This window comes from Oxyura jamaicensis, chromosome 2 (genome assembly GCF_011077185.1).
Source record: "Oxyura jamaicensis isolate SHBP4307 breed ruddy duck chromosome 2, BPBGC_Ojam_1.0, whole genome shotgun sequence".
NCBI classification, from domain to species: Eukaryota; Metazoa; Chordata; class Aves; order Anseriformes; family Anatidae; genus Oxyura; species Oxyura jamaicensis.
This window is the reverse complement of record NC_048894.1, coordinates 82,946,543-82,971,516: the sequence shown is the minus strand read 5'-3', so window position 1 is coordinate 82,971,516 and position 24,974 is coordinate 82,946,543. Positions and strand designations below refer to the sequence as shown.

At 40.0% G+C, this 24,974-nt stretch overlaps 1 protein-coding gene across 8 annotated transcripts in view; it reads right to left on the bottom strand.

Moving 5' to 3' along the window:
• CTNND2 (catenin delta 2) overlaps positions 1 to 24,347 on the bottom strand; it is a 647,710-nt gene extending 623,363 nt beyond the window's left edge. For 3 of the 8 annotated variants that reach the window (XR_004748506.1, XM_035318750.1, XM_035318755.1), the window contains exon 1: positions 23,879 to 24,346. The gene's annotated coding sequence lies outside the window, so the exon portion shown is untranslated. Of the gene's footprint in view, positions 1 to 23,878 lie in introns of all 8 variants that reach the window. The other 5 variants (XM_035318752.1, XM_035318751.1, XM_035318757.1 and 2 more) reach the window with 4 other exon arrangements.
• Between the last annotated feature and the right edge of the window lie 627 nt (positions 24,348 to 24,974).

Sequence of the window (24,974 nt, the reverse complement as noted above, 5' to 3'; positions counted from 1 at the left end):
ATCCACTGCTTAAGAGAGAAACTTTGATGCTTTACCCAAAGACCTCAGAAAATAGCACAAGAGGTAATAGAGCAAGAGTATGACTTCTTGACTAGGAAGTAGTCAAGAAGGTACACCACTACCAAGCCCTCCAGAAAACAGTGGAAGTTCACAGAATCACACAATTGTAGGGGCTGGAAGGACCTCCAGAGATCATCAGGTCCCTGCCAAAGCAGGTTTCCTAGAGCAGCTTGCCCAGGTAGGCATCCAGATGGGTCTTGAATATATCCAGAGAAGGAGATGCCACAACCTCCCTGGGCAAAGTTACTTCTGAACTTTGAGATTTCACTTTTGCCTGGAGCCAACATAGAAGAGACCATGACTGCGGTTTCCTTAAATTATATATATATATAAGTGTGTGTATGTATATGTAAATGTAAATACTACCAAAAAAAAATGTCCACAAACAAAGGACCTATTTTAAGAGGCCAATAGCTTGCCACTCCAGATAGAGTGGACCATGCTAACATCCCATTTAAAAAAATAAAATGAAATCCTATGGAAAAAAAATGCACCTGAGTAACTGTAATGCAACAGGAAGCAATGACAGATCTCTCCAGGCAAATGTGGAGCACTCATGCACTGGAATGCTATTTACAAAATGGATGAAGAAGTTCAGAGTGAAAAAGTGACTCAGAACTTTATCCTTCCGATATATAGCTCAAAGTACTTTTTAGAACCCCAGCAGCAGCACTGCCTTCAATACAGGCTTCTGATGAGCCACACATTGAAATATGCAGCTATTAAAAAACTAGGTATAAAAATAAGCACAAGAATCATCTTCTACTTGCACGTGCATTTCTCTCTCAGTTATGAGATGTGCTATTTCTGAACTCCTAGGTCACTGAACAGATGTGACACTACTATAACAGGAAAAAAAATTCTGAAGCCTCATTATTATCTGATCCATTTCAATTTACAAGTATAAATGATTAAAAACCACAGAAAATGATATCTTTGCTCATTAAACACTTAGAAGAATCACCTTCTTCTAAACCAAATATCATCATATAACATATGATTTCTGCATCATTTAAAGGTATTTAGGTTACATTGGCCATTACTCTTCAGAGATAACAAAACCAGTATTTGCCACCATATTTTGCAAAAACTAGGAATCAAAAGGCTAATGTGCACTGCCTTGGAATGAGCTAGACAGAAGCACTCAAAAGGACCAGACGACTCCTCTGTTTAGGAAGCAATAAAACAACACTACAAGCTACAAAATTATGCTTGAAAGGCTCTCTCCATTATTTATATTATAGTTCTCCATTTCTACCTATTGAGTTCTTATTAAATTCCAATGTTTCCTTTAGCAAAGTATTTACTAAAGTAAAACCCAATAAGGTATCTTGCCAAATGAAGCATTTGTGGGAATTTAGTAAAATCAGAATGTCTTCACCTTAAATATTATAAGATACAGTGAACACTGTATACACATTTTATTAGTCCATAAATATCTTGCCAACAAATTATTAATAAAATTATTAGCTCACTTTTGCACGAAGTGACATTATACATATGATTAGCAAACTTTAATGTTTCACAAAGGTTGAGTATAAATGAGAGTTCACTACTATAATAATAAGTCAGGGTCTGTGATATGAATTCCCATGTCAATCTAAATGCTGTTCTTAAAGGTTTGTTAAATTCTCATGCACACATAAGTGGCATTATGATGTAGTTATGTGATGGTAGCATCAGGTGTTTAAGTACGTACCTCCCCACAAAACAAACAAACAAAAAGACTAATTCTCGACAACAAAAATCACAACTAGATAAAAACACAGGGAAATGGACTAGTAGATAGATAGATCGATATATATATATTTTAAATACATTTCAATCAGCACCAGTAGGAGCAGTTAACAGCATATAAGGATTTAACACTAGATTGACATGGCAGAAAAATTGCAATAGAGTTTTCACTTTATATTGCTAATAAATCTGTCTGTCCATCAAAATTGATACAAATTACCCTAAATATAATTCCCTACCCATAGAAAATAAAAATCTACTGGTATAATGTATGAGACACATGAAGGCTTGGAAAGTTGAAGCCTTAAAATCCAAGAATGAAAGTCTAACTTCTAGGTGTCTAACCAGGTTGTTACAAAACCATTCACTAGTCCATGACAGGTGGATTTTATACATGTTGTCTGTAGTTCTCACTGCAACTGTAGTAAGTGATGCTTATTTCTTATTAAGTGGATTTTGAGAATAAAGAACTTCCTATTCCCCGCCACCACCATAAAACAATGAAAAGCCTCCTTGCTTTCATAACATCAACATGTTTAAAACTAGTAGAGTTTAATTAGCACTCCTAAGAAGCCTAACTGAAGCATCAGCACTTAGATGTATGCAAGTTGATGGGGCCGGATGGGATCCACCTGAGAGTACTTGCAGAACTGGTGGAAGAGCTGGCCAAGCCACTATGCATCATTTATCAGCAGTCCTGGCTATCAGGGGAGGTCCCAGTCGACTGGCAGCTAGCAAATGTGACACCCATCCACAAGAAGGGCTGGAAGGTTGACCTGGGAAACTATAGGCCCGTTAGTTTGACCTCAGTGCCAGGGAAGCTCATGAAGCAGATTATCTTGAGTGTCATCACAAGGCACTTGCGGGGACACCAGGTGATCAGACCCAGTCAGCATGGGTTTATGAAATGCAGGTCATGCTCGATGAACATGATCTCCTTCTATGACAAAGTGACACGCTGGGTGGACGAGGGAAAGGATGTAGCCTTGACTTCAGCAAGGCTTTTGACACTGTTTCCCACAGCATTCTCCTCAAGAAACTGGCTGTTCATGGCTTGGACTGGCGCACGCTTCATTGGGTTAGAAAGTGGCTGGGTAGCTGGGCCAAAATAGTTGTGGTGAAACGAGTTAAATCCAGTTGGAGGCTGGTCACTAGCGGAGTCCCTCAGGGCTCAGTACTTGGGCCAGTTCTCTTTAATATCTTTATTGATGATCTGGATGAGGGGAGTAAGTTTGCAGACGACACCAAGTTAGGTCCGTGTGTCGATCCGCTCAAGGGTAGGAAGGCTCTGCAGGAGGATCTGGAGAGGCTGGACCAAGGGGCTGAGGCCAACTGTATGAAGTTCAACAAGGCCAAGTGCCGGGTCCTGCACCTGGGGTGCAACAACCCCAAATAGCACTACAGGCTGGGAGATGAGGGGTTAGAAAGCTGCCTGTCAGAGAAGGACCTGGGAGTATTGGTTGACAGTCGGCTGAATATGAGCCAGCAGTGTACTCAGGTGGCCAGGAGGGGCAACAGCATCCTGGCTTGTATAGGAACCAGTGTGGCCAGCATGGCTAGGGAAGCGATTGTCCCCCTGTACTCAGCTCCAGTGAGGCTGCACATCGAATGCTGTGTTCATTTTTGGGCCCCTCACTACAAGAAGGACATGGAGGTGCTCAAGTGAGTCCAGAGAAGGGCAATGAAGCTGGTGAGGGGTCTGGAGAACAAGTCTTACGAGGAGTACCTGAGGGAGCTGGGGTTGTTCAGCCTGGAGAAGAGGAGCCTCAGGGGCAACCTTATCACACTCTACAGGCACCTTAAAGGAGGCTGTAACAAGGTGGTGGTTGGTCTGTTCTCCCACATGCCTGGTGACAGAAGTGAAGCAGGAGCAGGCTGCAGTCAGTTTCCTCCCCACTGTACTGGGTCTGGCTGGGATGTTAACCTTCCCTGCAGCAGCCCATACAGTGCTGCGCTCTGCACTTGTACCTAGAACAGCAGTGGTATCACACCAGTGTTGTGTCTGCTGCTGAGTAGAGCTGTCACAGCATCAGGACTTTCTCTAACCCTCCTAGGGAGTGGACAAAAAGTGAGAAAGAAACATCATCAGGGCAGCTGACCTAAACCAACCAAAGGGATATTCCATACCATATGTAACACTCAGCAATAAAGGTGGAAAAAGGAAGAAGAGGGGAGGGGTGGGCTCTCGTTGCAAAAACATCTGTCCTCCTCCTGAACACTGGCTACATACATGCATTGAGGCCCTGCTTCAAGGATGTGGCCAAGCATCGCTCATTTGTGGTAAGCAGAGATTAATTTCTTTCCTCTGTACTTCCACATAGCCTTTACTTGTCTTTTTTCCCTTCCCCCTCCCTTTCCCCTTTTTCCCTTTAGTTGAATTGTTTAATTAATAATATTTCCTTAATTATTTTTTTTCCTTTAATTATCCTTATCTCAACCCATGGGTTGTTCTTTCCTTTACTTCTTCCCCTCCTCATCTAAGGAGGGGGAGTGAGAGAGCGGTTGTGGCGTTCAGCTGCCTAGCACAGTAAAACCACCACACTCAGGAAAAAAAAAAAAGGAAATGATAACTTCATCTTGCCCAGGTGTTTTCTAGATCATAAGCCACTACTTTAAGACCCTTCTTCAATTCACTTGAAGTGTCTCAGCTAATTGTGGTAAAGGGTAAGGATCCTAAAATCAATTTATTTTCAAGTTATTTTAGAACATTCAACTAATTTACTAATTTTAATCCAACGGGACAGACATTTTTTTTTTACTCCCAATCTTTTGTTCTCTCTTCAAAAGCTGAAATGATAGCAAATCTTCTCCGCATTCTTAAGACTTGCTAGCTAACAAGTCTTAAGTCTATACTTAACTGGGACAAACTTTCTATTTACCTAGCCTCCCCTCACCATTTTCCCCAGCACTCTACTCAAAATGAAAATCACCAGTTATGACTATGTTGACTTTTTCTCTTTTTAGGATTATTTTTTTTTTCCCCCAAGGCAGTTATTTATGCAGTATTCTTGAAGTCCTCTTTAGGGGGTCATATAATTAATTTATACACAGTATAATTCCTGTAGATTAAACATGAATTTGGATCATAAACATTATAAATGCTGTGTTAATACATATAAATTACCAAATTTGTTAGGAGATTATACAGTTCAGGAAAAATCCCAATGGTTTTTAGTCATGTAAATAGTCCCACGGATGTCAACAGGATTTTGAGAATAAATATGAACAGGATTTGATTATGTTGACCAGCATGAAAAGACTATCCATATCTTCAGACTGGAACGGAGAGGAAATATTCCTAGGTCATATACAAAATCCCCAAACAATAATATTTCACAGCAGAAACTTCCAAATACTTCTAACTCCCCTAAAAGCTGGAGAAGGTTCTTAATGTGATGATGACTCCATCTTTGATATAGGGTCTTACCTTTAAATACATGTCATTACTGCCTACAACCATTTTAAGTCTAGCGACTTTATTTTGAACTACAAATATATGAACATATCCAGATATTTCCGGTATGCGTCTAAGGAAGGAGACAAAAAAAATAATGCAAAATTCAGCCCCTAAGAGTGTACAGCGGGAACAGTTACTAGCCCTCTAGAACATTGTGCTTCTGATGATGCCCTCTTCACCACTAGCTGCAGTTGATTGGCAGTGACATTGTTGATATACAGTTCAGCTGACAAGGTTTCATCATATTTCATATGTTTAACAGTTATTAAGTAATGTTTCTTAAAAAATTCTTGTCTCCTTTCTCTTGAAATATGCTTTCATGTCAAGAAATAAATTAGGAATTTAATTTCATGAAACTGTTTCTTAAACTTCTACTGTCTTTACCATTGAAACCATTATATGCATATATTTAAACATGTACAGTGTTAGAACTACCTTTTTTTATACAAACCTGGCAAAGCTCACAGTCTAGGGCAAGATTACAAGTGAGAAAGGAATTGGTAAATATATAACTTGTAGACATCTAGTCTTGGTCAAAGGAACTGTATGTTTATGTGTGATCTATGTGACATTAGAAACATCATGTATTCTTCCAGAATGGAGAAGTTATGAACAAAAATTAACTATGTTTTAAAAAAAATCCAAAGCCAGACCTGTCAGCCATACAGATAGTGTCTACTATAAGAAGGAAACACACACACTCAAAAATTCCTATCATCACAGGGTAGAAAGACTTCAGAACCAACATTAAAGGAACAGTCATTTAAGGCACATGAATGACTGCTATAGCAGGAAGACCATTCAGGATCTGAACTCTGACATGCAATTGTGCACTTCTGACATCAGTACCAGAGGACCTAGGAAGTTCTTTAACCAAAAGCAGGTTTGGGGCACCCTCTAGAGGTTTTGCTCCCACAGAGGAACGGTTCAGAAGAAACTGGTAACTTTCATAGAATCTGGGAGTTTAAGATCCAAAACTGCAGCCTGAAACGAATGTGGACCAATACGAAAAGGTTCGTTCTAGAGTGAAAAAGCAATGCACCAGAAGTACAACTCTGTTTTCAATCTATGTAATCAGATTGCTTGCCCCATTCAATTAGACCAGGTCTACTGGGTCTATATAAAGAAAAACCAGAAAAACACATTGTAACTATTACTCTTCTGTTGGAAATCAAGAGGAACCTCTTTTCCATCACATGAAAGTTTCTAATACCACAGAGTTTAACTTATGTAATGAGAAAAGAAACCAAAGACAAAGATAGCTAGCAAAGTAACAGATCATGTTTAGAGCATCTATGCAATGCTCTAAAATGAAATCCCAAACCTTTAGCATCACAGATTTCGTTGTATTTTTATTTCTTATAAGGTGAAATTTTAAAGTTGTGAATGTTCTCTGAATAAAAGCAGTATTAATCATTTAATCTGCTATTCTATTCATCCAGACATTTTGCCCACTCTTTCCTCCCAAACCTTGTCCATACAAAATATGAAGTGGAAAAGGACTTTCTACTGCAAGGCTATTTGATGCTTCCTGACTTTTTGACCAAACTGGTGCTATGATAAAACTTCCTATAACATATAATGATTAACAGTCTGTTTGAATTTTGGTGGATCATGCTCTTCAGGTCCAAGACAAGTGTGCTCAAACAAAGCGTTAATTTTCTGTTATCATCCAAAAAACTGAAAATACAGTGTCTTTCAACTAGTTATGCTTCTTTGAGCAACTTCCTCAAAATAAAGAAAACAATAGCTCAATTAAGATGCTACATTATGAACAAAAAAAGGAAAACACACTTAATCTGAATATTAAAGAGGCATTTCCTACCATCAGTGATATGACAAACATGTAGGTTCCAACTGTGAGGTGTTTATTTTTAGGATAGTTTGAAACTGCAAGCCATTAATGCAAAGCTTTCTAACTCAGACTACTGATGTTTTGTCAAAAACATTTATACTTACTTTTTTTTAGGAAAGCAAATCAAAACCACTTGGATAAGAGTGTTCAGAATATCCCATCAGCAACAGAAAAAAGTGAGCATACAACACACTTCGCCAATTCCACTATCGGAGTAATTTGAGACATATGCATCACTTTATTCAAAGCAGACTGCCCTATCGGTCGCAGGTGAAATCAAATGAAGACCAATCACTAATAAAATCACAGAGTATCTGCTTCAGAGAAAACTAATAAGATTCTTGAAATGTCTTAATGATGGCTCCTGAGAGATCCAGTCCTAACTATTGTGTATTTTGAGTTTCAGGAATTTAGTTCTTGAATGTAGAAGAGCTGGTTTTAGGCAAGGCTGAATGATGCTCCACAGGCAGCCTTACTGCTGGCATTTGGGCCCTACCAGAAACTATGCAAAGCTTTGAGCTCCTTTACAGACTGCTACATCCAAGTTCTCAGGTAGCATCAAGACACTGCTTTGCTATTTGCCTACCAAGAAATTTCTCCTGCACACAGGACAGCCTACAGTAACCAATGCATATGACATCCTTGGGATGATTAATGCATCCAGTGTTGAATATGAACACATGAACTTAAATTTGCAGAGAAATAAGAATTGCCTACTGTGTCAAAAGCAAGCATCTGACAGAACACATCAGGCTCATACTCGACCCCCTTTCCCTAGTCCCAAACAGTTTCTAATCCCAGTTTAAAGCTTTGTTCCTCATTTGAAATCAAGTAACAGTTAAATAAATGTTGCAGCCCACTAATACTTGAGTGTCTTTTAGGCAGATACCAAAGCAGAAGTTAAGGAATCATTGAGAATTATCTAAAATTGCAGCAGAACTAGGCACGTATCTCCAGATGTGACCTCATCAGTACTGAGCAGAGGGAAGAACCACTTCCCTCCATCTCCCAGTGATGCTTTTCCTAATACAGCCCAGGAGACTGTTGGTTGTCTTTGCCATAAGAGCACACTGCTGGCTCATGTTCAACTTCTTAACCACTAGAACCTCTGGGTCCTTGTCTACAAAGCTGCTTTCCAGACAGCTGGCACCCAGCATGTACAAGGCTCAAGATGTTACTCCTACCCACATGCAGAACTTGACATTCTGCCTTTGTTAGAACTTCATGAAGTTCCTATCAGTCCATTTCTCCATCTTGTCAACACCTCCCTGAAGAGCTGCACAGTTATCTGGTATATAAACCAGTCCTTAGAGTCTTCAATCATCTGGGAACTTGCTGACAGTGTATCTGTGTCCCATAAGCCAGATCATTAACAAAAGTGTTAGACAATACAGAATCCCGTATTGATCCCTGGAGTACACCGTTAGTATCCTCCTGCTGGACTTCATGCTGCTTACCATTACCCTTTGAGCCCAGTGATTCAGCCAGTTCTCAGTCCATGTTACTGTTAATTTATCTAACCACTACTTCAAAAACTTGTCTACCACAATGATAGGTGATACTGTCAAAAGCCTTACTAAAGTTGAGATAATAATAGTCAATGCTTTCCACTTGTCAACCACAGTTATCTCATTGTAGAAAGCTATACATCTGGTCAACCATGTTCTCTCTTTCACAAATCAATGCTGATTACTTACAATCACCTTCTTTGCCCTTCATGTGTTTGGAAATGATTTACAGGAGGATTTGCTCCATTACCTTCCCATGGTCTGAAGTGAGGCTAACTGGCCTGTAGTTATCCGTATCTTCCTTCTTGCCCTTCTTGATGACAGGAGTGACATTTGTTTTCCCGGGGACTTCCCTGATCATCATGACTTTTCAATGATAACTAGAGACTTTAAATCTCCTAAAACTAGTATTAAAGTCGAAATTTTAACGTAGGATATGCATGAAGTAGGATATAACATGAAGTACATTAACTGCATGGACACACTGAAAAGCACTGACACATCGGGAAGAGTCCAACAGAGGGACACCAAGATGATGAAGGGACTGGAGCACCTCTCCTGTGAGGAGATGCTGAAAGAGCTGGGACTGCAGCCTGGAGAAGAGAAGGCTCAGGAAGGCTTTTAAAAAAAAAAAAAAAAAAAACACTTGAAGGAAGGGTGCAAAGAAGACAGAGCCAAGCACTTTTCAGTTGTGCCCAGTGCCAGGGCAAAAGGCACTGGGCACACGCTGGCACACAGGAAGTTCCCTCTGAACATCAGGAAGTACTTCTGTCTTGTGTGGGTGACTGAGCACTGGCCCTGGTTGCCCAAAGAAGTTATGGAGTCTCCCTCTGTAGAGAACTCGAAAAGCTGACTCAACATGGCCCTGGGCAACCTGTTCTAGGTGTCCCTGCTTGAGGAGCGGCTTTGGACCAGATGACCTCCAGAGGTCCCTTCCAACCTAAGCCATTCTGCAACTGTGATTCTGTGACTCCTCCACTCCTCAATGGAGAAATACACTGTTGCTTACAAGCTGATTCTTAACACAGCTGTTTATTAGCATTTGGTCTGTTCCAGTGCAAGAATGGATCCAAGTCCATGCTGTGATACATGAAAAAGACCTACTGGAACCTCCCCAAGATAGCTTTATAGTCCAGGGCAATAATGTGATACCACATTAAGTTACCATACGTGTGATAAGTGAACTCTGGTTCTCCATCACTTAGAGCAGCCTAAGACCTAACTCAGCAAAAAGCAGGATAAGTGAGCTGGTAACTAAAAATACAAGTATAGAATCATGGAGCAAAACACATGAGAACAGGAGATGGACTGATGTCAGGAAAGGGTGCACAACTGTGGAACAGTCTACTAGAAGAAAGAAGGGGAAAAAAAAAGAAAGTCTATCCATCTTCTGAGCACAGAAAATAAGTGGATAGAATGGATAAAGGAGATAACACATTCTGCAATATCCACATCTATCACTAAGCAAACTTATCACCTGGAAAACTTATCACTTTATCACCTTTAAGTTTTTTAACTGAAATTTCTATTCAGATTATATCTTTAGGCAATACCATTGCTATTCTTATATTTACCCTTTTGTGATGTAAGTGATTTGTTAACTACACATCTTGTGAATTGTGATCTGACAACCTAGAGGAACAATGAATAGGAAAAAAATGCTTTGAGCAACATCCAGAATATAAATGTATACAAGCATAATCACCTTAGTAAGATGTATTTAGAATAGTGACATTTAGAAACATTAGAGGACAGATGTTCTAAAACTCAGAACACATTCCAACAGACCATACTTTGAAGGCTGACTACAAGTATATGAATGTATCCTAGTTGGGAAAGTTAATTTTTTCCAGATAGAAATGTTTTGCTCAGCAAGAAATTTTTATTTATTTTTAAGGCAAAGTAGGACCAGCTACAAAGCCAGAACTTTATTTTTCATGTATTTCATAAGTTTGACAAGTTTGATTTTTCAAAAATGAATACCGCATCAAATAGATTTTTGATTGTGTATTATGTTACTAAGTTATTCCAGAACAATATAGTCCACCAGCCATATCAGAAACTTCATTATACAATCCTGGCAAAGTCAAATCTAGACTTGTTGAGATACTTTACTTCATTTTAAACACATTAAACAATAAAGTCAGCTGCTACTTCATACACAAACCATATTTTGTTGTCTTGTAATAACATTCTGACACTGATTTAAAAAGTTGTCCTATCTTGTTGGAGAAACAGTTATTTTGAGTAACCATGCTAGCCTTGAGATATATTCTTTCTTCCTCCCCCAAAATCTTTTCAGTTTATTTCTGTATGTTATTGTTGCAGGGGAAAAAAAAGAGTTCTCATACCACAGGCATATACCTCAGATCCTTACTGAAGCTGGTATTAGCTTAAATTTCTTGTTCTGAGTGACATACCCTAATGGAAGGGAAAAATAAGTCACTGGTTACATTCCAATCCACTGAGCTAGGTCAAAGAGCCTAGGCTGCTCTACCACATTGGTGTGTATGTGGTTTTTACCTTATATTCACATACACACAAAAAAAGAAAATCTAAGAAAAGACCAGCTCCAGGAAATCTTAAAACCTTGGAGGTATTTAAGAGAAAATAATAATAAAAAAAAAAGAGTGAAAGAATAGCATTTAATGTTTTGTTAGAGCAAAAGCAAAAAAAAAAAAAAAAAGCTGAGAGATTGTCCAAATATCCTAAGGCCTACCTATACCAAGTATTTTGCTGAAGGAATCTTTAATTACTTCCACATCAGCTTGACCTCCATTTGATGAAAACAACCTAAGGATATAGGAAACTGAGACATTTGTCCCTAACCTTTCTGATGTAGACTGCTTGCTTCTTTCTGCTTGAAACAAAAAAGGAAATAAGGATGGAAGGAAATTACTACTGGTACCAAGGCAAGGCTTAACCAGAAGCTGTCTTTCCATTTCTCTCAACACATGATGAAACAATAGCAGGAGACCCTTGCTCACAAGCGAGTTTAATGCCACTCCTTGTACAGTCCACATTAATACATTACAGTTACAGACCAGAACGAGAGTATTCACCAATGCTTTATATAGCTTCATTATTCTTGCAAAAGAAAGTTCTCATTTAGTTTTTTTAAACTTCTCATAAAAGAACATCAGTACAGTTTACATTCTTTCTCTTTTCCTCACCCCCTCCCCCTTATTTATTTTGGGGGGAGGGAAGCTGAGTAATGATATCCTCTGGTTTGGAAAAGAGCCTCCTGGATATGATAAAATGTTGCTTTGTGAAAATTTCACATGAAGTCAATCAAAAGTTAGTTTTATGCTATCCATGCACTGTTATCAAGAGACAAGTCTTTGCTTGAGCAAAACTAAAAGAGATGCATGTTCTGGGAGACAGAGTACATAAGTAACCAGGATCCTGTTTTCATGCTTGTACCTGACCTGTTTTCAACCTCTTTATACAGTTTTCCCTTCAGCAGTTGTGTTAGCTAGGTTTTTTGAACTCTTCAGCACAAGAACCATCTGTAGAAATGTTTTGGACAGCACCAGTTCAACAGGGTTGTGATCTAAATTCAGTTGTCAAAACACTGCTGTAGTACAAAACGAAAAGCCACCACTATGTTTGATTGCTTAGATGATTGATAAATTAGCGTTGCAGTCTGTTACTCCATCTGCATTCTTGCATATGGTCCTTCATATATGGAACCATTAATGAGTTTACTGCACGTGATTTTCCAGACACATGGTTGGACTGAGTGGATTATGTGCCACTGTGCCTACAAAAATACTGCTGAAGCTTCTTTCTGACATGTTTGTTATGGATTGTTAAAAAGTCAGAGATTAACTCAGAGTTGTTGAGCTCACTCAAGGTGAGAAATGCTGGGATACTCACAACTAGTTTCAATAATTGTTTATTTCAGGTCCAGTTTCATAACAAGTTTAGTTTACTGAAATCCAGTAGTAATAAGTAAATACACTTCAACTCAAACTTTGGTTCCACATATGTAGAATGGTTAAAAAAAAAGTTTGAAATGAGAATTGTAAACAGGATGATTGAAGGAGTTTTCTAGGACTTCTACCACAATCCAGCCTACATATAAAGTTAGGGGCTTCAGCCTTAGCAACACCTTTTGCACCATAAAATAATTTCAGCTGTAAACCTTACTTCTACCAAGTAGTATGGTGAACTGTTAATATATAACACACATTTGTTAAACAATGGTAGTGCTCACATCCTGTCAGAAAGCAGGAGTGATCCCAGATGCCTGAAATGCAAAAAATGCAACAAGAGTTCACAAGGCAACAAGATCCTCCATAATATTTTAAGGCATTAATGACTCTTTCAAGACAACCTACCAAAAAGTCTTTATAAAAAGAGGAAATCTGAAATAAAAAGAATTACAGAAATAAGCTGAAAGAAGCAGTACCGCTTTATACGTTTATGTTTTGGTTAACATTTGAATGTCTTGTTTAAGCAGAATTAAAAATCCTATTTAAAAAAAAAAAAAAGTTCAAACTTCAAAAGTTTTGGATGTAGAAATACTCAGATTTTAAATTACAACCCCCTTATTGTTATTATCCTCTACAAGTATATGAAAAAAGAGATGAAGATTAAAACATCAGAAACTTTGTGTAATGTCCTGTAAATGCATTCAGCAGGGTAAGCCACATTTTGAAAGAAGCTCTATGAAGTGATTCAAGTGCAAAAAAGAAAAGGCTTTGTACTGGCCTTCCTTTCTCTGACTGTTCTTGTGTAGTGCAGATGTATAGCTGTGCTTCAGAAATATACTTTATATCTAGAATCTGGTATTATGAAATAAATCACAAGTCCCTAACCCTTTCACATAAGCTGCTGTAAATTTCACATTGAAGGGAATAGAATACAAAACTAGAATTATTTTAGCCATCCTCAAACTCCATTGAAGTAGTTGAGGATTTATTGCTCTGATATTACCTCCTTTAGCTGATCCAAAACCAAAAATAAGTCTCAGCTCACACTATTCCAACAGGTAAGATTCTTGATGTATTACACAGGCATCTGAGATGTTATAGCTTCCACTGCTGCTGAAGCTGATTTCCCTTCTGAATCAGAACAGCCACTGAAATCCCATACTACGGTTCCACGTAGACATTTCTGCCTTTACATGTATTCCACCACCTAGAAATATGATTTTATTCTTTTGCCTCTTATGCTACCTACTTAATGGAGTTGTACCACAACTTTCAATAAGATTTTAGCCTCATTTAGTTGTTTCACCGTAAGAAAACTAATATTTTTGCTTTAAAAAGAAAGAAAATTAAAGATCTTCATCTATATGAAAAAAAGTTACTTCAATTCTCAGCAATCACACAAATGTGTATGGTTCTCTCTCAAAGAGAGAATGAAGACGGCTACTGTGTCTTATTAAAAGCTTGCTTATAATACTAGACTTGCTACTTACTAGACTTGATTTAGTGCAAGTTGATAAAATTCATGAAGACTTCTGGAAAGTATAATTCAGAAAGCATCCAGATTCAGGAAAAAAAAAAAAAGAAACAAGACCTTCTGTTTTAGTGGCATTACACAGGTACTCTGATTTCTAGAATGTAAGATCCAGCTTAAACATTTCTAGTTTTAGATCTTGCTCTGGGAAATTCACACAACACACTGTACAAAGGGTAATAAAGGCAACCAAATTTAAAATAACTACAAAAACAGAGAAGCAGAGTTGTTTTTAAAAACATCACTCAATTCAGGCTCAGAAAAATTACGTAGGCATTCTATGTAGATGAACGTGTCTTACTAGCCTGAGTTTCAGTTGGCTACCACACTTCCTGATGATAAGAGAAATTTACAGAGTTCAATTCTCTCTCATCTTTTTATTTGAAAGCTTTATTCAAGTAACAATGTTCCACATTTATAAGTGCATTCAATAGACATACAGAAACCTCAATATTTCTGAATGTATTCTCAATATCCAAAGCTTGCACTCCTATCTTCATATGAACAGAAAAAAGCTGAACCTGAAGTCCCATAACTTATTCCAGATCTGAAGACTAAACCACGTCGTGTGAAACTCATTAATCCTATTTTCAACGCAAACACTGCCACAAGTTCTTTGTAGGGTGACAACACTGTAACCCGTACTCACAAGTTCACCAGCACATGGTTTTCGTGGATAGGTAGGCAAGTATGAAAGAAGAGTAGAACCCAAACAAACTAAAATCACCCTGAATGTGCATAGGGGGAGAAACAGAGCACACACATCTCCAGAGGAACAGTTCAAGAGACTATAGTAAGGACTCACCTGTATCCTTACAGTCCACAATGAAGGACTAATGCATTTCAGAAAGGGGATAAACAGGTATGTAGAACAGTTAATCAAAGATCTGCACTTAACTCTGTAACCTTAACAGCAATCACTACTCCTTTCCATTCTCCCTCCTACTTCAGTTTTATGTACAGCTTCACTTTTCTACTAGTACAATTCTTTATGGTCAACTCAGCCCTTTGACACCAGCCACTCATTCTCATTTGTTAACCAAAAATATGACTATTGCACAGCATGACAAATTACACACTTCAATAAAAAAAATGAAAAATTATGAACTAGTACTGAGATTACTCATTCTGCCTGTTTTATGATGCCACTGCAAACACCTGTGATTTTCTTTAAATCAAACAAACAAAAACCCCCACATAACCACAAACATGAGATTACGAAGTTATGGAAGGGTCAAGTTGGTGACAAAATTAAAGAAAAAATATGTCTGACAGAGCTTCATCTTGTAAAACATAGATCTCCCATTGAATCTGTTGAATTTCTGTTCCCTAATTCAGGGAGAATATTATAGGGTTTTTCTTGGGGGAGAAACACAAAATTGCACAGCTTTGGAGCTTGGTACACACGATATGTAATAAAGATGCAAAAGGAATTTCAATATTTGACACAGGTGCAGCTAGTTCCATACTCACTTATAGCATATAAATAGTGTCAATGCACACATATCTTAAGCATGTATGAACTGTTTTGGTTTGGAGTATCTACACAAATGTCCTGTTAGAACTTGTATACTTTTGCAAATAAAGCACTCTGGAAAACATATTTCTAAAAATATTTACTAGAAATCATCAGATTGGCTCAACTACCTATGTTAAAGGATTGAATCAGCATCTTTCTACTTCACTGACAGTACAGCTAGCATGACTTTCAGCCTCTCTCCCTGTCCCCATCTTCCTTCCCCCATCATATTTTTTTCTCGTGACACAGGGAAAAATGCAAAAGCCATTTATATAGCAGAGATTCTTTGGCTCCTTGACAAAAGTCACTGCTCCCAGTCTGCTCTGTCAATAGATCTCCACCAATCTGTCATTCGGGGACCTGAAATATTGTCATCACCACTGATCAAAAGCCAAGCAGCTCCCTGCTGGATATTTTTAGAGGGGAGACCATGCTGAGAGAACCTCAAAGAGCAATCCATCAGCCATGCCAGCCTGAAGACTCCAGTGGGCAGAGCAACACTGTAGAGGAAACCCCTGTTCCTCTCAGGCCAGCTGAGACAAGGTTCTGGTTTAAGTGCCCTTCTGCTGAGAGAGCAACCAGGATCTGCCTTTGGCCCTAAGACCCTATAAAGGGACCTCCACCCTGATACTATACAGCACCTACAAAAATATAGGTAGTTCTACACACACAAAAAGGAAAAAATCAGGTTCTCTGAAATGACTTTCCCCAGTACGCTTTCCAATAACAACAGCGGATTCAGGAGGTCAGAGATGCCAGATCTCAAATATACAATGTACCAAAGTTCTTACAGAAGGTCAAGATTATCTGGCATATAGCTAGTATTAAGTGACAGATATACTATATTCCTCAAATATTGATGTTGCACTTATCCAAAAGTACAAAAATAATAATAATAATAAAAATAAATCTTACTCTGGAAATCAAGTTGAATTGCCTTACTTAGTCTAACCATGCAAAGCTTTAGCCATTCAAGACTAAAACAAAGGCATAAAACATGATCAGAGTATAGAATTTTGGTTTTACCACTGTGAGTCGTCTCAGTTTAAGGCTTTCTATACTAATACAAATGAACTAGAAAAAAATATTTATTATTTACCACCAAAAATTGATGTGTCTTCAAATTGTCTGAGGAAAAACAAGCAGTGAAACTTACACACACACTGTACCTCCTGGACAGAGACGGAAAAGTAAGAATTTAATCCTATCAACTTCTAATTAAAAGGTATTTACAAGTGAGGGAGCATTTAGGACAACTGATCAAAACTCAGTCTCAGAAAGGCAAAGAAGAGATGTAAGTGTTGTTTTACATCATATTCCCACATCCCATCCACAGAATGTAGCTACTGCACAGACCTAGGCATGTCTGAAGTGACAGAATATAAAGAAGCACTTGTTTCTTATTGAAATGAGGAGTATTATCCACCCTCTGATAGCTCATTATAACAGTCAGCACTGAGAATTAAGTGGGTAGTATCCCAGAGGAAGCACATAGGAGCTAACGAACTTCCCTAATTTGACCAGAAATGTGTGCTTCAGTATTTGTTTTTACTGCACAAATTGTAATGGCACATTTTAAACACTTATTTACCTCAGTGTATTAAACAGTTGCTTTATAGTACAGTGCACTAAACTTCTTAAATACATGATGGCCTCTGTTCTATGCTGCCATTAATATGACACATTTCTTTGTATGATGAGTGCTTCTAATACAAGTTTTTAAAAATCTGCAGTTCTAAACTTACTCTTCAATTAGACATGCATGTTTCTAATTATGATCAACCTCCTTTGAAGTGATGGTGTCAGAGTCCACCAATACCCTTGAGGCTTTGCGCAATAGTGTACTTGTTCTTGCCAAGCTTGTCAGACTTTCAACCAAAAATACATACTTCTGATCCCATAAAAATCTTTAGGGGATCATTGTATTTATGCAGGTGAAAAAGAGGAAATGACACTACATATCTAAAAAGCATTCAATTATAGCATGCTATATGTCATTAGTAAAATAAAAGCATGTGTAATAGTGTTGTGGTTTAAGCGAGAAGCTGAAAAGTCCTTGGCTTAGTGTAAGCACTGCTCTGCAACAAGTAAAACATCAGTGTGTTATCAACATTAGTCTCATCCTAAATCCAAAACATAGCACTCTACCAGCTAATGGGAGGAAAATTAACTCTCTCCTAGCTAAAACTAGGACAAATAGTCAATCCTTAATGAGGTGAGTCTCATTTTACAAATGCTGGTTTTCCCAGAGTGAACTGAACTTTACCTTAAAAAAGAAGGAAAAGAAAATCAGGCATAGCAGAGAAGCACTTGGGAATTAATTTGGTGATCCCAAAGCAGGGCTTCCACCACTGTTATTCTAAATCCTTCTGTTGAGCTTAAATGCCATAAACCTTATTTAATGACACAAAGAAACCAAATGTCAAGCATCTTTAGTTGTTTCTTCATAATAATCATTCTGAGAATGCATTTGGCCTTCTATATTACTGACACTGACAAAGAAGAGACATGCTTTCACATATACAAGTTTTTCCATGCACTGCCAGGTAACATACTTCAGCATTGCAGTAGAAATCCACATACAAAGCTAAATGTTATTTGTAAATCAAGCTTCAGAAATATATGCAGCAAGAATGGCAAGAACAATGATTCATCAACTACTGTCAACTTGCTTCACTACAGCACAAGCTTTTTTCCCACTTTTTTTTTTAATATCCAAAGCTTGTTCATTCTATTTACTACTTTTGCAAGCATAGCTGGTCAGACAAGTTTAGACACTGAACTGAAGGTCAGGTTACCTTGAACAGTTACTTCATCAGAAATATTCAGACAATTTAACAAAATGATTAATCATATTTGACAATTTTAAAAAATGCTCATAGAATGACAGACTTTGATTTGTAAGAACATATCAGATGATCAATTTTGTGGACCCATTATAGCATCTACATTGTTCAGGAGTCCAAGTCCCACAACGCAAGAGACTTCAGCTTCTTGCAGTCTCCCTCTCAAAGGTACCAAGCCAATCTGAAATAAGATGATGCCATTAGGCATGTTCAAAAGCTGCAGTGAAGTTTAGCTGTTGTAAGAAATGTAAGTGAGAGAGAGATGATTTCAAAAATGCCTTCAGGTATCTGTTTATTTAAAGAGCTCAATTTCTCTGAAAATTCTGGCATAACAACAGCAACTAGGCTTGCCCAGGCAGGCTTTCCCTGACTGTATTTCTCTAACCTTGAGCCATTTACATTGCTGAAACATTTAAACTGTTGTTTCCTTAGATAGCTGTTCTGACCCAGCCTCCTGGGTCAGTCTTTTTTTCAGACATCTCCATATTCAACATCATGCTGTTTTTCATGCCAAAAAAGAAAAAAAAAAAAACAGCTTTTGCCTTTCCCCATGCCAAACAAGTAAGGTAACAGTCAACCTCTTAGGAAGAAGGGTGATTATTTTTAAACATGGGAATTTGACTTTGATGAAAACCTACTTTCTGAGAAAGTGCATGTTCATGAATGAAGAAATCTGATTACTGCCCAGCCAGGTACGACATTAGGAGTAGATACCAGAATGCCAGGCCTTGCTATGATTCTATGATTGTGCACATCGTTTTCAGAGACCAGCACTCATTGGTATGAGTTAGACTCTTCTCTCAGATAAATATAAAATCATTTAAGTATATATATATATATATATATAAAAACATCACCAGCAAAAAGTCTGCTAGCAAACCAGTAACATGCACATTCCCAAGTTTCAGTATTTTGTTGGAAAAATATGAACAAAAATTGTAAGGTTCATGTGTTCCATATTCAACACACGGTACAGTGTTTCACAGATATCCATCTTCAAATAGCGTGGAAGAAGTATTCTATAGGGAAACAGGATTTAAAAGATAATACATTCCTCCAAATGTAGTGTCTAGAGCTTCAAGCCACTCCTGAGAATCTTGCCAGTCAATCTTCCTAACTGCTTGCTGGTTTTAATGCGAGATATATGCCCTTCCAGGACACAGATTACAAATTTAAGTAATCCTAGTGGTGCTAAAAGGTAAAACAATTCTCCACTGCCACACTGAAACTTATTTCCTATTATTTCCCCAAACATTTTAGTGATGTAAAAGAAATTAACCCGAGATAAACGAATATGTAAAAGTTAAATCTCATCCAGCATGTTTAAAAGTATTAAGAAGCTTATCAAAATTCCTGTTTGTGCTACATGCCTAAATTCACTTGGTTCCCTTCAAGAATTCAGCCTTACTGGATATTCTGGTGTTGCTCAATTGAACAATACTTGACTGTGTTAGGACAGAAGAATGTATTTATGGCTGAAAAGGGAGTCAGTATATACTAAAAAGACAGAAGTAAGTTTTACTGTCAGTTTCCTAAAGAAGTTTTCTTGACAAAAAAGCGCTGTATTGTGAAGATTTTGGCAGATGAAGTCAACTGCAAACTTGATAAGAAAAAGGGGGTGGGGAGAGAAAAAAAATCAAAATCTTCCCCTAGAGAACATTTGGTGAAAAGCCCCTTTGGCTCTCAGGTGTTTTAAGTTTATATTACTACTCAATGTGGACTCTGCATATTTCTGTCTCCCTAAAAATGAATGAAAACAGGTGAAAAATAATAGTTTGTTACACTGTGAAACTGTAATGGTGAATGCAGTAAAAACAACCAAATGTAACATCAAACATTGTTATTATATACAGAGATTTTAAGAAGGTTACCACCTTCGGTAGGTTTGAGAAATACGAAGTTTTAAAGTTTCATTAGAAGCTTCTTTTTTTACCCCAAAAAAAACTTCAACAAAACAGGGAGTGACTAAAAGGACAAGAAAATACACACTCTTCTGCACTTTATGTCTCCTGAAGTTATTGCTTATTACTATAATTGAATTTTGTAAAGCAGAACAGTCAGATTAAGAGCCAGTAGGATGCACTAGAAGTTTTCATGCCAAGAACCATTTAAACAAATATTAAATACTTGCTGTCATAGATAATGTTTCCCTGTTTCCTAGTTTTACACTAAACAAGGAACTGATACAAGAAAAAAGAAAATCTATCAACATAGCTATCATTTCCTATGTAAACAGATACTACATTTCCTTTATAATGTCCACAATACTGTCAGAGAATCTGGTCAGGCAATCTGCTCTTACAAACCATTCACAACACCAACTCAGAACATCCCAAAGAAACAGAAGAAATTATTTCAGGGTCACACTACATTCAGACTTCTTTCCAAGTAAGCCTAATTACTGAAGTGCCACAAACCAAAGGATTGTGTGGTTTGCAATACACGAGCAGAGGACCACATAGCTGTCCTACACAGAGAACTTGTACTGACATAAGATACACTAAGCTCAACATTTTACCATCACATTCCCCCTTAAAAAAAAAAAAAAAGGTAGAAAAATAATGTTTTTGTGGATGTATTGACTTGTCAGGGAAGCCAAGCTCTCTTTCATAAGCAGAAGCATTTTAGTGCTATTTGAGAATCATTCTGTTATTTAACTAAATAAGCACATTATATTTAAATTTTAACAGAGGCAGGATTTTTATTACTAATGTTGTGCATAATTAAGCTACTAAACTTAATATTGTTTAGTTAAATAATCAACCCAAACTCATCCTGTGATAAGATCTTACTGAGATCTTCAAAAATGAGATAACCAATCCATTTCATTTTTGTCAAAGTAAGCCGTAACCAGAAATAGCAAACTTGATGACTTACAAGCACGATCAGTATGAATCAAGACAACAGGTTCTTATTTAAGTAAAGAGTGCCATAATAAATGTGTTTTCCTTATCTTACTGACAGTCTTAAAAACAGTTGCTTCTAGGAATTGTTGAAACATAGGTCTGAAATCCTAACAAAGATATGCTGGAATTTCCACAAGTGATAGGCTCTAAAAATCGTATCACACTGAACCATGAAATAGAAAATGTATCTGAAATTTAGTGCAAAATTTAACACTCATGAGTTCTGCTGATTTTGTTATCTGCTCCATTTACATGCCGATCTACAGCTCTACTTAAAAGCATATTTCTTAAAACCCTTAAAATAAGCTGTTCCATCACTTCCTTTGTAGCATAAGTTGATTTTACACTTCTTGAGAAACAAACACATTACACCAAATCACAGCCATTAAATTGATACCATCCATCAGCAAAGGTAAATTATGCAAATAAGAATTATGCAAACACTTTTTTTTAGTTGATACTATTTCTATTTTGTGCAGCTGTCTGTCAGAGTTCATTATGTGAGGATGAAATTATTTTAGGAGCATTACTTTAAAAAAAAAAAAAAACAAACACACAACAGAAGCCAAAAGCTAGTGCCACTGATGAGCTATTTATCACCATTTAACATGAGCTAATGTACCTGACAAACAGAACTCAAGCACGGTAGCTGGAGTTCCCTCCCCAAAAAAATCTTCCTTGCAGTCCACAAACAGTCATGCAACTGGCAGTCAGAAATAAATACTTTGCTTCCTACAGGCTTTGAGAGGTATTTTCTTTGGTGCGTATACACAGCACAGTTCGCTACTCTTCCTCCCCCCCTCCCCATAGCCTCTCTTATATAACAGGCTGCAAAAACCATCTCTGAACAGCACGATCGGGATGCGATCAATCACAGAACACATGAGCCCTGCTTATTTATCACACCCTTCCTTGGTGGTTTGGGTTTAGGGTCAGGGTTGTGCCCATGTAAGCTATGCAAAGTGGTTCGCAGAAGCTCTGGAGCCGTTGGGGTCTGAGGCCCACAGGTAGAGCATGCAGCTTTCCCTGCAGCCCCGCACTTTGCTCCCTTCGTGCTACGTCATTTCTACGCTGACCAACTAACTGAGCTGCTTGGAAAACATCAGGCCAGCCTATGGGAGTTAGATAACTTTATCAGCTCATTTTTCAAGACAGGATGAACACATCCTTAAAGACGGGATGACACAGATATTCTTCCTTCTCTTGGTTTGGCAAAAGCCCACAACAGACTTACATAAACTCCATGCAATCCTGGGTAGTAAGTCTCCATGCAGATTATTTTGCTTCAAAGTGCAGTTCAGGAGGTTTTAGTATTTTCACTTTACATACAGACTACCTACATACAGACTGTGAAAAAGCCTGCAACGTGAAGTTTACTTTAATCGTGTTACTACCAGTAGCTATTACTGGGCATACATGGCTTTAGGTGCACAAATATCAGCCACTGCAGCCAATAAAGTTAACATCTGGCTGTTTAATGAAGGGCCTCCACATTTCTACATATTTTTCTAGAAGTGTCAGCTATTCCCCCTATAATGCTTAGTCGTGCCACCCTGAATCAGAACAAAGCACACACTACCACTTAAACTGTGAGAAAGAAAATGTCTGAGCACAGTAAGACACTGTATTCAAATATTTCACGTATCCATGCCTCGAGTCCCTCCAGGGGAAATTTATCATGGTTTCTAAAATGATTTCTCCTCCGGGTTTTTCCTTTTTTTTTTTTTTTTTTTTCCCTCTCCGAGATGCCCGGCCAGATGATTTTGTGTATGACATGCACTGCCTGCGCCGCTGCTGCACCTCCTCTGTGGTGACTTGATTCAGCTGAAGCCACGCTTCACCCGATCGATGCGAGCACATTACACACCAGAATAAGAGTAAGGTAAGGGTAAAGAAAAGCAAAGCGCCTTTCCTTTCAGCCATTAAATATAGATCAACGGAGCATTGCGCTGCACAGCGCGGCTCCCTTCTCCACCCCCTCCGCCCGCTCCTCGAGCGCAGGATTTCGGGCACGCCGGCTTCAAAGGAGAACACCCCCTACCCCCCCATCATCCCCTCATCCCCACCACTGCTCAGGCGGCACACGGCCACCCGCAGCCGCCCCAGGCCCATCGCGGCGGCACCTCCTGAGCGGGCTCCGCGCAGGGCCGGACGCTGCCCCCGCCCGCGGGTCCCCGGGAGCCTTCCTCCTCCTCCTCCTGCTGCTGCTCTACCCCAGCCCCGGCCCCCGACTCCGCTGCCGTAACGAGTGCATTAGTACAGGGCGTCGGGAGACACAGTGCCGCGGATGCCCTACATAAGCGACAGGCAGCGTATGAAAAAAGGGAGGAAAGGGCTGGGAGGAACGAGGGAAGATAAGGCACTTTGTCACCTCTCCGCTGAAGGCACAAACGCAGCCCAGCCTAGCCGCCTCACCGAGGGGAGCAGCGCAGGAGCCCGCACCGAGAAGAAATAACCGCGCAGAGGGAGGAAGGCGAAGGGGGGCTGGACCTGGCACCATTACGGTGCCTGCCGTACTCACCGATCGGCGCCGCTTCCCCCTGCTTCCTCTCGAGCAGCCTCCAAAACCCAACAGCAAATCCTCAGTCCAAGGATAGAAAAGGATGGGGGGGGGGGGGGGGGGGCGCGACGGCCCCCCCCTCCACCGCAAGGTCCTGACCTTGCCCAGCTGCAGCACCTTCGGCTTCATCCCCCCCCTCCCTGGTGCGCCCCCGTGAGCGCGCCCAGCCGGCTCCGGGGGGCTCCGCCGCAGGACAGCGGCGGGGCTCGGCCCCCACCGCCCCGCGGGGCGAGGCGCAGGACTGCTGCTGCTGGTAGTGCTGCTCCTGGTACTGCTGCTCCTCCTGGTGCTGCCGGGGCTGTGGAGGGCTGCACGGCGGCGCCGTAGCGCAGCGCGCCTGGCGGGCGCACCGGCCGCGGGCTGTGGCCGAAGGAGAGCCGGGCTCCGCCGCAGCATCTGCCGCCGCCGCCGCTGCTCTCTCCCGCCCTCGCCCCTCCCTCCCTCCCCCGCTCCCCCCTTCCCCGCTCCCCTCCCCGGCAGCAGGAGCGCGGCCGAGCGGGCGGGGCCGCGCCCGACCCCCCCCCGGTGCTGTTGGAGCCGGGAAGGGGCGCGGATGATAGGGTGGGAGATGAGGGAGGCCCCAACCCGGCAGGGTGGGTAAAACTTGAGGCCCGCCAGCACAAAGGGTAAAAGAGGCGAGGAGACAGAATTTTTTTACGCCCCAGCTCGTTTCTCCCTCAGTTTTCTCTCTGCATCCTTATGAATCCTCGGGTAGGAAAACCTACCGTGCTCGCAGGAGTCTCTTTGCGAGCGAAGAGGGTCAGGGATGTGGAAGTCGTGTTTACTCACACCGGCGCTTAACCCGTTGCCGAGAAACTTGCGGGGAAGGCGACTGAAATGCGGTTTCACCTGCAAGTTGCCGTGCCACCGGGCCCGTTACCCGGCCGTGCGGAGCCCCCAAGGCGGACGGCGGGGGGATTGCCCCAGGGCAGGATTGCTGCTATAGGACTGTCACCGTCACCTGCACATAGGGGCGACCCCCGTGCTGGAGGACACACGTCGGGGGGCAACGCCTACCGTCTGCCGTTCAGCCCCAGGAGCCGAGGCCGGCTTGGCA